This window comes from Triticum urartu, chromosome 5A, assembly GCF_056163025.1.
Source record: "Triticum urartu cultivar PI428250 chromosome 5A, HENAU_Tu73, whole genome shotgun sequence".
In the NCBI taxonomy this organism is placed as follows: Eukaryota; Viridiplantae; Streptophyta; class Magnoliopsida; order Poales; family Poaceae; genus Triticum; species Triticum urartu.
In genome coordinates, this window is record NC_141877.1 from 529346267 (window position 1) to 529363420 (window position 17154).

At 46.4% G+C, this 17154-nt stretch overlaps 2 pseudogenes; both read right to left on the minus strand.

The window, feature by feature from the left end:
• Positions 1-2468: 2468 nt before the first annotated feature.
• LOC147972509 (uncharacterized) lies at positions 2469-3650 on the minus strand (annotated as a pseudogene).
• Positions 3651-13067: 9417 nt separating this feature from the next.
• Positions 13068-13206, minus strand: LOC125511800 (small nucleolar RNA Z247; annotated as a pseudogene).
• Between the last annotated feature and the right edge of the window lie 3948 nt (positions 13207-17154).

Here is a 17154-nt window from a genome sequence, read left to right on the forward strand (position 1 = left end):
CTCTACAGCTATTCTATTACATTAAAGTGACAATCCCGTGGCTCCAGCAATTTATGCCGTACTGTGACATACAAGTCACTTAATTAATTACATCACATAACCATCTCATACATAAACTCATTATTATTACGGAGGCTATACCACATCATATGTATCCTACAAAACCAAGTAAGGCGTCCTCTAATCGGTTTATCAAATTTTAATTATGAGGCTTCTAGGGTTTTCTAAGAACACAAACTATATACACCATCAAGGTGATAATTCTTGTTGCTAAATTAATTTCCGGTGTACGTGAGGGAAGAGACTTAATTAAGATCTCTAGTCCCACACTAAACTTTATCAATACGCATGACCCCCATGAAAATCGTACATCTTCATTGCCCTCTCATGTGTACGATAGTTGACTATTCGTGACTATGACGAAGCCCAAAGAACTGTTAGCTGATCAACAAACAGAGCCAGTCGATTGCCAGAACTTTTTATAAAGCTACATCATGTCGTCAATGAACTGAACCGAAGCAACACTTGAGGGAAGCAGAACAAGATCATCAAACCCTCACATCCTCATGTGATCTAAACCGAAACCTGCATCAACTCATAGAATCGCTCATGATGCCACTGTTGGAAAACAAAGTACAAAACAGAAAATTTTGTCCTACGATCAAATGAGGAACATTATGAAGATGCATTAGCGGTTTAGATCGTTACCAACTCTGAGTTGTAGTGGAAGAAGAGTCGGTGTAGATCGTACTTGAACACTCACAGACCGTCCACGGTAATCCCTTGAACCGCCCGCGACGATCCCTCTATCAAAAGACTGAAAGCACGACCTCTATATAGTTTGCAAGTGTACATGCTTCACGATTCGGCAGCGCTTCGCTGTCCAGAGCTAATCATTATTGGAAAATTAGAGGGAGAAGATTAGAGCCACACATGGCCTCTGATTATGAGGATTAGAGAGAACTAGATCTAACTCTAATTGGATCAACTAGGACTAGAACTAGAGAATTAGAGGAGGCTCCAAAACTTGTGTCTACAAGGGCCAAAATCCTCTAGTATATATAGGTTGAATGGAGAGGGAGGGCTGGCCAACTTGGGGAGGGTTTTTCCCTTCACTTGGGCTGGCCTAGGGGCTGATGGAGTCGAACTCCACCTCCCAATTCAGCCTCCCCCTTGGGCGTCTCCACTAATGGGCCTTAGGGCCCATTATCTCTCCCATTGACTATAAATAAATTCTAGGGGCCTCCTAATCATATTAGACCCCTTTATAATTTATATTTAAGTCCTCGAAAACAATTTCCACCTATATATCAATTCCTAGTATTACCCGATAAACCCCGAAACTCTTCTGGTGACTCCAAAACGCTTTCGGTTTCTTTCTTACTCCAATAGCACTCAACAAATCGTGATTCCCCTAAGCTTGCGACCATATAGGTTCGGTAAAATATAGACATGAATGAACCCCTTTTGTCCAATGATCAATAGCGAAACCGTGGATATCCATATTGATCCCTATGAACATAAGAATGACAGTTGAGTGAACCTTTGGTTATCGCATGCTATTTCTTTTGCTTCGCGATACTTTACAAAACCTGGGGTGAGATGAATCAGTATCATCTGGAGTCATCCTCGTGTTCACTATACCGGTCTCAACACTTCCTGTTTTGTTCTTCTTTCTCATTGGCATGTTTCGGCATCCCTGCGACCTAGTCACCTGTGTCTGGCCAGACTATAATGAATGATATCACACCGAGAGGGCTCTAAAAATATATCTCCATGCATGGTTTGAGGAGCAAATCCCACTCTTGAGCTATCGAGTCATTTGTCAAACTTATTGATATATTTGTATCGTTATGATCACCGTGTTATAGAGGGTGTTTGAGCAACCCAAAAATAAAATCATACGGTAAGAAGTGACTATGATACTCTCACGGTCTAAAGAACTAAAGCATACATTAACTCTCTATGTTATATTGGTTGACTTGTGACATATCATCTCAACGTATAACAATCAAGTTTTGGTCAATTCAATATGATCATTCTTCTAATGTCATATTATCAATATTGTTTTGGACTATCATTACACTTACAATATCCCAAGATTCAGAAAACATGATCACAAAAAACAACTTGAGCTAGTCGCAGAAACGACACTAGGAATCGGGTTTCACCATTTATCATTCCACACGGGCATATAAGTTTTCCACTGAATTGCACATTCCAATATCATAGCAATTATATCATAGAATATAAAATCTTAATTATAAACACGAAAATAAATAATACAATATTATTGCTTCAAGGGCATATTTCCAATAGTCACACGATAGTTCATGGAAACATTTCCACCCTAGATTTAGGCTTAATACAGATGATGTATAAGATCACAATATAATTTTTTAACTGTTCCCTTAGTGGTTGTTTGGATAGCAAGTATTAGTAATGGATTTATAGAAAACAAGTTTTTAGCCGGCTTTAGGCAAAATCTGTTTTACTTACTTTTTTGCGAATCTGTTTTACTTACTTTTTTGCGAAGGGTGGTTGCTTGTGCCATGCTGTTGGGCGATTGGGTGAACGGAGAAACTAGCCTTTTTCTCATAGTAATACATCAATTTTCTCCTATTGCAACGCACCGTCATATTTGTTGGTAGGATATGTGCTAAATGAATAAGTTAAGCTCTTGTGGTGTCTGGCGTGGGCTCACGATCGCGCAGTCGACCGTGTCCTCCCCAACGTCCACTATGGCCATCCTTACTTGGCGCGCGCGCCCGATCGCCACCGTCACAAGGGAACTCGCTGGCACGTGCGCCCAGGCTGCTAGGCGTTGGAGCGCTTTGCCGGGCTCGTGGACGCCGCCATGAGCCGCCACCTCCCTCCACAGCGCGGCCGCCATCGCCACGCGCAACGGAATGCGCAGCGCTGCAGCGACGAACTCGCTCCAAAGCGTGCGGAAGGCTCCGGCGGCACGCAGGCGCGTAGCCCCCTCATCCAGGCCTATCCACCTGGCCAAAAGTTAGAGCTCGGCCCTGCAGCGGCCGCGGGCGTCGCTGGGCGGCGAGACACGCGTTTGGCCGGCTGTGGCGACATGTAGGCGCGCAACCCAGGGGTCTAGGCCCATCGCATTGGCCGAAACCTCGGTGCGGGTGTGGTTGGGCTCGGGCGGGACATAGGCTGCGACGGCACCTAGGCGCGCAGCCCAGGGGTCCAGGCCCATCGCCCTAGCCGAAACCTCGGCGCGGATGTGGTTGGGCTCGGGCGGGACTGGCGTGCGGCGGGCTGCGGCGTCACCTAGGCACGCAGCCCAGGGGTCCAGGCCCATCGTCGTTGCCGAAACCTCAGCGCGGACGTGGCTGGGCTCGGGCGGTACGCGCGTCCGGCGGTGGCGGGACGCCAGGGAGTTGGCGCCGTGCACCTGGGCATCGCACGGCGCGCAGAGGAACGCGGCGTCGGCGTGGCAGTGCACGTCCGCCCCCGCGCCGCACAACGTGCAGCGCGGCTGCCTCGCACCAGTGGACAGCATCTCCGCGGGCGTGTGTACGTGCGACGGCTGCGCGTCGTTCTTTCTTCCTGCACCTGCAAGCAGGCAGGAGAGGAGACACGCGGTGGACGACGAGGAGGCAGCTAGCTAGCGTGGTGCGGGTGCGGGTGCTTTTGCTTGATTCCCCTCGCCCCGGGCGGCGCGTATTTGAAGAGGAGGATAGGGATCCCCGGCGTACGCGGGTGCAAAAGGAGGCGACGCGCCGCCCTTGTTTGGTCTGGCGAGGACGTGGACGAAAAAGGGCTGCCTGGGCGATTCACATGCCAATTGCCAAGCAACAATCGGCAACGTTAACGGACGGAAAAAAATAATATCCTGTATAAGATTCTTTTTCCCTAACAACCATCGTGTGGCGCTGCACCTGCACATGCAGGATGATGCCTACGTCCTGAGACTAGTACTACGTGACTATTCTTATTTTGAGAAAGCTAGATATTATAATCCGACACTAGATATTCTAGTCCGTGAGAGCTAGGGAACTTGTGCAGCATTTTCGCACCTTGCCGGACTCGGTTGGGGGAAAATTAATAAATCCCAAAAAACAGGACTTCTTCCTACGAGTACATAACGGATGGTCTCTAAGTATCCGTGAAATTTCATTAACTAAAATGATGTTTTTTTAGAAACCTCATCTTATTTTTTCAACAACACAGTTTGAAGAAATGGTTACAATATCGTTTGAAATACCGAACCACACATGTATACTAAAATCAAGAGATAAACAAAATTTAGCCAAACTGCCAGCTTCATAATTTCTACATCTTGACTCATGGATAAGACACAATCTTGAAAATCCCTTCTTTTATCATTAGAGCATCTTCGGCCACGGGCATCAGATCCGACCCGTCATACGCCCGTGGACGTGCCTAAAAGCGTCCGCGGACAATGATCAAGCATCCCTCAAATTTCCTTGTCTGCAACCGAATACCTCATATTTCAAACATTAAATCCATACAAAGCATGAAAAAGGAAAAAACCCACATACTACGTACATCAACTAAAACCTATGCCACAATATCATTCTTGTGGGAGATGTCCATGATCCCCGTGTCGAGCGCTGCACTTGCACAAGAGGGTGAGCCGCCAACTGGACATGTCTATGTCCCTAGACTAGACTTTCAAACTACTCCTACTATACGTGACTGGCATCTAGCGGCCACTAACTGAATTTTGGTGTGGTTTTGCCTGCTAGATATTCTAGTCCGTTAGAGCTAGCAGAACAAAGTGCAGCATTTTCGCACCTTGCCGGGGTCCGTTGGTTCCTCCTCGACACCAGGAGCATGGCTGGCGGGGTCAATTAGTTGGGGTGGAACCAGACCGCTGGAGTTTGGAAGCTATGGGTAGATCGAAATGGAATCACGATTTAGAAACGGAAACAACCAAGTGGGGAACGAGATGCCCGCTGCTTTGAGATTCGTATTGCCAGCTGTCAACACAGGGGAAAGGGTCTCTTGTTTAGTTGGGTACGACTAGGTCGCATAGGATTTTTTTTTTCTTCTAGCGCCCACTATCTGAATTTTGGTCAAGCTAGATATTCTAGTCTGACACTAGATATTCTAGTCCGTGAGAGCTAGCAGAATGAGTGCAGCATTTTCACACCTTGCCGGGCTTCATTGGGGAAAAAATCCCCAAAAATAGTACATAATGGATGGTCTCTATGTACCTGTAAAAATTCATTAACTAATATGATGTTTTCTCTAGAAACCTCGTCTTATTTATTCAACAAAGTTTGGAGGAATGGTTACAATATCGTGTGAAACACCGAACCACACGTGTATTGAAATCTAGAGATAAAGATAATTTGGCTAAACTGTCGGCTTCATATTTTCTACATCTTGACTCATGAATAATACAACAATCTTGAAAATCCCTTCTTGTATCATTAGAGCATCTACAACCGCGGACATCAGATCCGGCCCTCTCGTACGCCCGTGGACGTGCCTAGAAGCGTCTACGGGCAGCGAACGGGCAACCCTCAAATTTCCTTGTCTCTTGTCTGCATCTGAATACCTCATATTTCAAACCTTAAATCCATACAAAGCATGTAAAAAGGAAAACCTACATACTATGTAGATCAACTAAAACCTACACCACACTATCATTCTCGTCGGAGATGTCCATGATCTCCGTGTCGGGCTCCGGGTATATCGGCGACAGCCGTAACTCCGGCTCCTCCGGCTCTGCCTCCGCGTCGCCCTCCACCTCCTCCTCCGCTTCTAGTTTGGCAAAATGCTCTTAGATCTCCGCATGTTCTTGTCGGATGAAGCGTCGGTTGGTCTCCACATAGGCCTTATCCTGGATGGACTCCAAGATGTTGCTCTACTCTGTCATCTCCGCTGCTTGGGCAACCTCGAACAACTGTGGCTCCGCCGCATCCTCCTCTTACTGATCTGCCCCCTTCATGGGTGGTTGCTGCTGCGCCTCCCCTTCCAGCTACGGATCCCCCTTCTCTTCCTCCTCCTCCTCTTTATCCTCCTCTGGCTCCATCGAATCTAGAGGTAGACCGACTGCAATCCGGGTGATGCGCCAAGCCCGGATCTCCTCGAGAGCTGGAGGCGTCGCTCCAGCGTCAGCATCACATACGTGGTCACCCTCTATTGGGCCATGGTGAGCTTGAATGGCAAGAAGAGAGGGAGGCACAAAGGGAGAAGAGTGGATTTGGCTCGGGTTGACGGCGCGAAGAGGAAGCGGATGTGGCTAGGACCGAGGGTCGATATCCGGCTTAAATAGCTAGACTTTGGCCCTCGGGTGGCAAGCCGGAGTGGCGCCACACGATGTTCACACCCCCCCGGAGGAGTCGACCATCAGACTGTTGGATTTCATCCGGGCGGCCCCATACCTGCCTAGATTTGTGCTGGATATGACAGGCGCCGGTCAACCCCGACGTTTGAGACCGGTTTGGGGCGTCTGGGTGAGTCAGGTTTTTTACCTGGTCAGTGATCTGGCCGCCCGCCTGGGCGTTTGAGGCGGGTATGAGGCACCCAACAGTAGTGCTATTAGCTTCTTTGATCACCGCGGCAAGGGCTCCTCCCATATTCTCTTCAATATCTTAAATTACCGATTTACAATTAGATATAAGAACTCGAGATGGCACTAGGTCAAGAGCAAGCACATGTGCCTCCCGGTACCCATCGCTTCAAGTGTAGGGACATCCATGACACCATTGACAGTAATGGAAGATGGTCCCATATGGTTTTTACCGACAAACTGCATCAACCCTCCCCCCCCTCCGCGCGCGCGTGTGCTGATTGTCCCTACTAACAGCACCATATGCATTAATTTTGAAGACACCTTGACAACGCCGACCCTCAAACAGCCTACATACACCCGGACGGCGCGGTCCAGACATGATTTTCCATCCAACATGGTCCTATAGCGGTCTGCTCGGCGGTCCGAACGCACCTTTTCTCGCAAATCGGAGACAAAGTGGGGGGTGCGAGTGTCTAGACTGCTGCCACATCCGCTTCTGACTACCTTGACCCATTCAAAAATGCCACCCGCACTTTCCATCAAACGCACGCGCCAATTGCCACGCTACAGTCATGTCAGCCCAGAGCATGCAGCGGCTCGATAAAAAGGTGCTGCCACCTGCGATCACGAAGGCGCGTGGCCGCATCCTCCACTACCTTGGAGGAGGAGGTTACGACGGTGCCTCGGGCTCGAGGGTCTTCTTATCCAAGGAGGAGCGCACAGCAAGGCAGCATGCACGGTACGACCGACGCAATGCCGGTCATCGCTCCGTGTTCGCCAAGAACGGCGTGGCACCGGAATGGGTCCAGAATGACCCGAACCTCACCGCTTCGTGGGCGCTCGATCGCTCTGTCACCACCACGGAGACGGCCGCTCGCCAAGATCAGCGGGGACTGGTCTCTTAGCGACTGTCCTCCAACGTCGGATGGGGCAAAGCTACCGCTAGGGCTCCGCCGGCGCCGGCGATAGTGGCACAGGCGGCCATCCGCACCGCGCAACAGAAGGCGGAGCGGCTCCTCCGCGAGCAGCAGGCATCCACCACACAAGGCTGCCGCGGCCCTCCACGTCCTTCCGCTGCTGGAGGGACAACATCGATGACAACGACGACACGGGTCCCTCCAGCGGCAACGGCGACGGCAGTGCGGCAAGATAGAGCGACCACGCGTACGAGGTGGTTGTCCGATATAGGGATTGGTTTTTTTATGGTTTTTAGTTAAACTGTCGAAACATCATCCGTTTATGTAAATTATATCCTAACTTTAACAAAATCCGCAGTGTTTGCATGAATTTCATCCGGTTTAGTTGAACCGTGTTTGAAATGTACACTGGTAGTGTTGGATGACAGTCTCCCACATTCGTGTTCACGGATTGACCCCCCTGTTCGTGAACGGATGCTGGATAGAATTTACACGTCAGCGTTGGAGATGTCCTGACCCCCGAGCAGCAAACAACAAACATCCTTTTGCTTTTGGGGAGTTGATCAAGATCAGCCAGGAAACTATTAACAAACAAATGAGTTGAAAATGGAGGCTGAAAAATATTTTCGTGGATCGCCTTACGCCCAAAGAGTCACAACAACTAATACTATGATGTATTATAGACAAAAAGACAAAAACTAGCCCAAGAACAACAAAAGTCAAGCCCACCTTGGTTCATGTATTTATCTTTTTTGTATGCATCACATTAAATATGTATATTGATTAAACTTCATACATAAATACTACACATATATGTATGCACATACAAAAAAAATCAAAAAAAAATTGAGCCATAAAGAACTTTTCTTTACCGTCTTCCTTGAATCGTATCCAGCGAAACGACTTTCTGCTAGTAGAGCCGCATACGAGCGTGAGCATCTTAACAACATCTCTGGAGGCCATTCTACAACTGTTACCTCTCATGAGAAAGCCTGCATACATTGTGCATCAATCGATACGAGGTGGGTGTAATCCTCCTTTTTAAAAGCGAACAACAGGCTTTAAGGAACTTTATGAGAGAGTAAGATGTGCCGGATATTAATAAGAGAAAAGTATGTTTTGGTCCTTTAAGTTTCTCAAAAATATAGATTTGGTCCCTTAAGATTTTTTTGGTAGATATTTGGTCCTTCAAGTCTTAAAACCGTATAAGTTTCATCCAAACCAGATTTTGATCGGGTTTGACCATGTTAACCGGATTTTACCGATGAACAGTAAATTAAAAAAAATCAGTATATTTTTAATTTGTTTGACCGGTGACCATGTTGACCAGGTTTGACCGATGAACTTGGTCAACATGGTCAAAACATGCTTAACGTGCTTAAAATCTGGCTTTTGACCAAACTTATCTGATTTTGATACTTGAAGAATTAAATGTCTACCAAAAAATTTGAAGGAACCAAGTCTATACTTTTGAAGAACTTGAGGGACCATAAACCTATTTTTCTCTATTATTAATAAAGTGATTGTAAAAAACAGAGATCAATTGGTTGATGCGTGGTGCCCTGTTGGGTACACCTTGACGTATATTTATATTACAGAGATGCAGCGATTGTTTACAGATTGAGGCGGTGCCGTACAGGTCCGTATACACGATGGAATCCAAGTCCTAGTCCAAGTCCTAGTCGTCTGCACATACCTATTCTAACACACCCCCTTAATCATAGCTTATCTAAGTTAAGATTGCGTTTGAATACTTCTAATTGTCTAGTAGCAAGTGCTTTCGTGAAGCCATCCGCTACCTGATCACCGGAAGGAATGAATCTAATCTCAAGAAGCTTGTCTGCAACTCTCTCTCTAACAAAGTGATAGTCAACCTCAATGTGTTTAGTCCGAGCATGAAATATTGGATTAGCTGAGAGATATGTTGCTCCAAGATTATCACACCATAGACATGCGGCCCTAGGTTGATTGACTCCGAGCTCCTTGAGAAGTGTTTGGATCCAAATGATTTCGGCTGTCGCATTGGCTAGGGATTTGTACTCTGCTTCTGTGCTTGACCTCGAGACTGTTGCCTGCTTTCGAGCACTCCAAGAAACAAGATTGTCACCAAAATATACAGCAAAACCTCCTGTGGATCGACGATCATCAGGATTACCAGCCCAGTCTGCATCTGAGAAGGCGCTCACAAGAGTAGACTTCGACTTTGTAATGTTTAGTCCTACTCCAATCGTACCTTTGATGTATCGTAGAATTCGCTTAACTGCAGTCCAGTGTGTACTAGTGGGTGAATGAAGAAACTGGCAAACCTTGTTCACAGCAAAAGCAATATCCGGTCTTGTCAAGGTCAAGTACTGCAATGCTCCCACTATACTTCTGTATCTAGTTCCATCCTCATCACCTAGCTGATCACCATCTTCGGCTGACAACTTTTCTGAAACTGAGAGTGGTGTATCCAACGGTTTGCAATGTTGCATTGCAACTCGTTTGAGGATATCATTCGCATATTTCTCTTGTGTCAACAATATTCCGTTATTTTTCCTTTTCACTTCAATGCCAAGAAAATAATGGAGATTTCCAAATCTTTGAGAGCAAAGTCACATAGAAGATCTTTGAGCAAGGCTTCCACTGCAGAATCGGATGAACTCACAACTATGATGTCATCCACATAGATAAGAAGATACATTGAAACTCCACCTCGCTTGAAGAAGAACAATGATGTGTCCGCCCGTGAAGAGGAAAATCCCAAAGCCAATAGTTTCGAGCTGAGTCTAGCAAACCACGCCCGAGGAGCTTGTTTCAGACCATATAGAGCTTTATCCAATTTACACACATATTGCCTCTTGGTTGGATCTTCATATCCTGGAGGTTGCTTCATGTACACATTCTCTTCTAGAACACCATGAAGGAACGCGTTCTTCACATCTAGCTGACGAAGACACCAATTGTTGGACACAGCCAAAGCAAGAACTAACCAAATTGTTGCCGCTTTGACAACCGGACTAAAAGGATCTTCATAATCTATCCCATATCTCTGCTTGAATCCCTTGGCAACAAGACGTGCTTTGTATCTATCAATCTCTCCGTTGGATTTCCTTTTTATTTTGTAGACCCACTTGCAGTCTATGATATTTGTACCCTTCTGAGCTGGCACAAGATGCCATGTATTATTATTTTCTATCAACGCAGAATATTCCTCGTCCATAGCTTCTTTCCAGTTTTTATCATGAAGAGCTTCGGTCAGATTATTTGGCTCACCTGTCGTACACAATTTGCACCATCGAACTCGTCCATCTGTGATAATCTTGGGTCTGAAAATATTATTGCGTGAGCGGGTCAAAGCACGATCCGGAACAGAAGATTGCTGCACTGTTTGCTGAACAGGAGAAGATCCAGGCTGCTGCACTATTTGTTGAACAGGGGAAGCCACAGAAGATCCATCGTTGTTGTCACCTGAGGACGGTTCGTTGGCTGATGATCCCGAAAAGGAAGCAGTTGAGGGCGTCTGTTGGCCTTGTGCGGGAGATGCACTCGTTCCATGCATAGAAGACCGAGGCACATGCGTCTCTGATTGGGCACGAGCCACATGCTTCCCACGGGTGGGCGTGCTCGCTTCGGCGCCTGAAGAAGAGGACCCGCGTGCACCACATGGCGGCTGGGAACTGGAGATCGGCTCGCCATGCTGGCCCGCGGAAGGAGCGGGTCCCGACGCCGTAGAACCTGCAGATGGGCGCGGCCCGCTGCAGTCCGCCTCGTGCCCTGCGCCATCGGCTGCACACATAAAATCAGAGCCACCAGAGGTGTTTTGCACCAAATTTTGCCTCTGATGTTCATGTTCCTGAGTACTGTCAACACAAGCATCAGGTTCATTAGTAGGATTAGTTACATGATCATGCAAATCATCACCCCCTTGATCAATACTCGTAGAATTCTCAAGGTTTGGAGGCAAAAGTAGAATTTCGGCTCTAAGACGTGCTCCGGCATTGGGATGAAGTTGCGAGAAAGGGAACACAGACTCGTCAAAAATAACATCACGCGAGATATATATACGACCGGAGGAAATGTCAAGACATTTGTATCCCTTGTGTTTGTTACTGTAGCCTAGGAATGCACACTGAATAGAACGAAAAGCTAATTTGCGAGTGTTATATGGTCGAAGATTAGGTCAACATGCATAACCAAAAACACGAAGAGATGAATACTCAGGTTTTTCATTGAAGAGTCGTTCAAGCGGGGAAATCATATTGATGACACGACTAGGAACACGATTAATAAGATAGACAGCGGAAAGAAACGCTTCATCCCAGAATTTAAGAGGCATGGAAGCATGAGCAAGCAATGCAAGCCTAACTTCAACAATATGACGATGCTTTCTCTCAGCAGAACCGTTTTGTTGGTGTGCATGTGGACACGAAACATGATGAGTGATGCCAATACGTTGGAAAAAGTAGTTGAGTTTGTGATACTCACCACCCCAATCCGTTTGCATGGCTATGATTTTGGTGTTAAAAATGCGCTCAACTAATCGTTGAGAATCATGAAAGCATTGGAATACATCAGATTTATTTCGCAAGAGATATATCCAAGTACATTTACTATAATCACCAATAAAACTTACATAGTATTTATTTCGACCAACAGACTCGGGTGCTTGACCCCAAACATCAGAGAAAACAAGCTCTAAAGGAGCACTAGATATACTCGAAGACCTAGGATACGAAAGTTGGTGACTTTTAGCCTTTTGGCATGAATCACACACAGACTCACTACTGGACTCATTGGAACATGGCAAATTAAAATTCCTAAGAATTTGTTTGACTATTGGAGAGGCTGGATGACCAAGGCGATCATGCCACCTTGTCAATGACGGTCTTGAAGCACCAAAGACTTGACTAACTTGACTATTGGAGAAGGGAGACGACTCTGCTCACATCGGCCGCTTAGAAGGATTGCCTTCGTTGCTGGGTCCTTTACAAAAAAAGAATGAGGGTGAATTTCCACAATGGTATTATTATCAGAAGCAAAACGACTTGCCGAAACTAGGCTTTTAGTGGCTTGGGGAACATGAAGTACATCGTTAAGATGAAATTTTCGAGTATGATCAAAAGAATTGATGACTGCATGACCGATGTGACTAATAGCCATACCTGCACCATTAGCTGCATGAACTTGTTCAGGACCATTGTAGCGCTCGCGTGTCGTCAGCCTGTCGAGCTCCCCTATAATATGATCGGTTGCTCCGGTGTCAAAGTACCAATTTGAGTCAGCTCCATACGAAGTAGTGGCTGCTCCACCATATCTCTCTTCGGTGACATACTCTGGGTCAAACCTATGCCAACACTTATGAGCTGGATGCCCAACCTTGCCACAGATCTGGCAGGTAGGATTTTCACCATGGGGAAAATTTGCTCCACCTCCTGATCGTCCTCCGCCACGATTATTGTTGGGGTAGCTATTGTTGCCATAGTTATGGCTGCTGTTACTGTAGTTGTTGTAGCCGCCGCGGTTGTTGTTGCCGTAGCCACCGCGATTCCCGCCACCATTGCTTCTGCCGCCTCGATTTCCCTTGCCGCGTCCTCCTCGTGCAGCTAGGTTCACGGAAGAGTTGTACTGTTGTGACCCAGAATTCTGAGACTCCAGGCGTGCTTCAAAGGCAAGAAACTGAGCATAAATTTCGCTCAGGGAATAGGCGTCGGTTCTTGCGGCAATGGAGGAGACAAAAGGATTGTATTCTACGTCTAATCCTGCAAGAATTTGAGAGATGAGATCGTCGTCTTCGATCTTCTTCCCTGCTGCTGTGAGTTCATCGGCAATGCCTCGCATCTTTGTGAAGTATGTTGTGGCAGTCATCTCGTTCTTTCGAGTGCCAGCGAACTGGGTCCGGAGTTGGATAATCCGTGACCGAGAGACAGAGGAGTACATCTCCTCAAGAGCTGTCCAGACCTGAGCGGAAGTCCTCATAGAGACGACTTGAGTGAGTACTTCACGGGAGAGAGAGGTCAGCAGCGATCCAAGAACTTGCTGGTCTTGGGCTACCCAGCGAGCGTACTCGGGGTTTGGCACCGTCTCCGTGCCTGATTTGTGAGCCTTCTGGACATCAATGGTCTTGGCCGGGACTTCAATTGTGCCGTCGAGGTATCCATCAAGCTGTGCTCCTCGAATTGGGGGTAGAACTGTTGGAAAATTAGGCAAGTTCATGATTAATTCCAGTAAATAATTCATGACTAGAAGAGATACTAGCATGCAAAAATCTAGCAAACTAGAAGAACAGCAAGACATGCATAACAGCAGCAAACACGTAACAGTAGCTGTAGAAACAGACATGAACCGAGGATGTTGGACGTACTGATCGTTAGCTATTATGGGTGCGACAGTGTTGATGACGATGTTGGCGACGATCTGCTGCTGACGGCGATGAATACGACGATGAGTAGCACCGCCCGACTTGGACGGAAGACGACCCGTGATGAGGAATTTGAGCAGTCGCGCATAGCGCTTCCCAAAAACCTAATTCGTCCTCTCCCGGTGCAGGATCGCAAAGACGAACGGTTCCGGAGACCTGCTCTCCCACGCGCCGATGCACGCCGGCGTTTGGGATGGAGTAGACTACGATGGCGGCGCAAGTTGTGAGATGAGGCAAAACCCTAGGTATTTTTCGGTGTATATCTGGCCGTAGCCGGTAGCTGTATATATATTAGGACCAGAGGCGGTATTGTGTCGCGACCACAATCCCAAACCGACTCGGTTTCTAATTCGTACACTTACCGGACAAGAAATTAAAAAACTTGTCTGCCAAGACATAAAAATAAAACGGCAAAAGGAAGCTGCGCTCCTGCAAGGAGACGGACCGGATTTCGGCGGACCATTCACGCGTATGTCGCATGTACGCCTCGCCTCGCCTCGCCTCGCCTCGCCACGCCACGGCCCGGCCCGGCCCGGCCCGGCCCGGCCAGGCCAGGCCAGGCGAGGCGAGCGAGCGCGCGCGTGTGGTTTTCCCTTTCTCTTCTCACACATCACTTAGAGTGGTAGAGAGAACCCACTATATAAAGAGGTCCAACTCTTCTTCAACTTCCAAGGTGGGACTAAACTTAGCACCACCACTTGCCATTTTACACATGGGCTTTGAGATTTCAGAAATTGCTATGGGCCTAGCCCATTAATTCTAACAATCCCCCACCAGATCTCAAATACCCATTTAGAGATTTGCCTTCTCTCACCACTTGTTTAATATACCAGTGTTTCAGCAGAGACTGTTAAGTTGAACTTCTGCCTAGAACTTTAAGCTACATCCATTCACAACTTGACAATGGACTATGCCTTGAATTGCTAGTTTTGTGTGAACAGGTTTCACTCAAAGTCTTAACCAGTACCTGACCGTCAGTAGGCTACCCCGCGGTTTGGAGCTTATACGTCATACTCCCTGGTCTCTTCGTGAGTTTACTAGAGATCACCCAAATCTCATAGACTGCGACGTTTACAGTCAGAACTCATATAGGTGTGTTCTTTCAAGACTGCTCTGTAGGACAACATCTTTGCTAATTATAGCCAATAGAACCACATTAAGGCATGTTGCCGACCTGCCTTACAGATCTGAGCCTTACAGCTCTGAGAGTTTTGCATCTTCACTTGGAGACGATCATAAGTTATTACTCTCCTCAGTTAACCAATAGCTTGTTCTTCCCAGATCCTAATTCACGGGATCTCCGATCACAAAGGTTGGGTTACTACTATGGTGTAACATCTATGGGTCTCATACCCATCTCCCTCGATGCAATATCTATCACATTTCGTGATAGTCCCTTTGTAAAGGGATCTGCTAGGTTTTTGTCTGTTTGTATATACGTAACAGTTATTACTCCGGAGTTTCTCAACTTCCTGACGGACTTCAAACGTCTTTTCACGTGTCTTGATGACTTTGCATTATCTTTAGAATTTTTCACTTTAGCGATAACCGTTTGGTTATCACAATTCATAAGAATAGCCGGTACAGGTTTTTCAACAACCGGCAAGTCCATCAAGAGCTCACGCAGCCATTCTGCCTCAACAGTAGCTGTGTCCAAAGCAGTTAATTCTGCTTCCATAGTTGACCTCGTCAATATGGTTTGCTTGCAAGACCTCCATGACACTGCGCCACCACCATGTGTAAATACATACCCACTTGTTGCGTAAAGTACATCAACATCGGAGATCCAATTTGAATCACTATATCCTTCTAGCACAGCAGGATGCCCTGAATAAGTAATTCCGTAACTCATAGTACCTCTCAGATAACGCAAGACCCTTTCTAGTGCATGCCAATGATCATCACCCGGGTTGGACATGAACCTACTCAGTTTGCTCACAGCAAAAGAGATATCGGGTCTTGTAGCGCTAGCTAAGTACATGAGTGAACCGACAATTTGAGAGTATCTTAATTGATCTCTCGTTTCTTTCTTGTTCTTTCTGAGTGTCACGCTGGGATCATAAGGTGTTGGAGAAGGCTTGCTATCCATAAAACTGAATCGGTTCAAGACCTTCTCAACATAGTGAGATTGCGTTAATGTAATCCCACTCTCATCCTTAATAAGTTTGATGTTTAGAATTACATCGGCTTCTCCCAGATCTTTCATGTCAAAACTTTTTGATAGAAAAGACTTGACCTCATTAATTGCATTAATGTTTGTACCAAAGATCAGTATGTCGTCCACATACAAACATAATATGACACTATTGCCCCCACCATGGCTATAGTAAACACACCTATCAGCCTCGTTAATGACAAATCCTGCAGAAGTCAAAGTTCTTTCAAACTTCTCATGCCATTGCTTAGGTGCCTATTTCAGACCATACAAAGATTTTAACAACTTGCACACCTTTCTCTCTTCACCCTTTACCACAAACCCGTCAGGCTGATCCATATAGATCTCCTCTTCCAACTCTCCATTGAGAAAAGCTGTCTTTACATCCATTTGATGAATGGTAAGACCATAAGAGGCAGCCAAGGAAAGTAACACTCGAATGGTGGTCATTCTAGCAACAGGTGAATAGGTGTCAAAGTAATCTTCGCCTTCTTTCTGAGTGTAGCCCTTGGCCACTAGCCGCGCCTTGTATTTATCAATAGTACCATCAGGCTTTAGCTTCTTTTTGAACACCCACTTACAACCCACAGGTTTACAACCATATGGTCTATCAGTTAGTCCCCAAGTTCCATTAGAAAGAATTGAGTCCATCTCATTATGAACAGCTTCTTTCCAATCATCTACATCCGGAGATGCATATGCTTCTGCAATCGTCTTGGGTGTGTCGTCCACAAGGTATACAATGAAATCATCACCAAAGGATTTTGCAATCCTTTGTCTCTTGTTCCTTCTAGGAACTTCATTGTTATCCTTCTCAAGGACTTCCTCATGTGATTGTTCGAAATATTCATCAGTTGTACTAGATTCAGGAATTATCTCAGAAGAAAATCTAGCAATGCTATGCATATCTTTCATAGGAAATATGTTCTCAAAAAATGTTGCATCACGAGATTCCATTATAGTATCAACATGCATATCAGGTACTTCAGATTTTACCACTAAAAACCTATAAGCAATGCTCCGTTGAGCATACCCTAGAAAGACACAATCAACTGTCTTTGGTCCAAGTTTACGTTTCTTAGGAATAGGAATATTGACCTTTGCCAAACATCCCCAAGTGCGCAAATAAGAAAGTGATGGTTTTCTCCCAACCCACTCCTCATAAGGGGTTTTC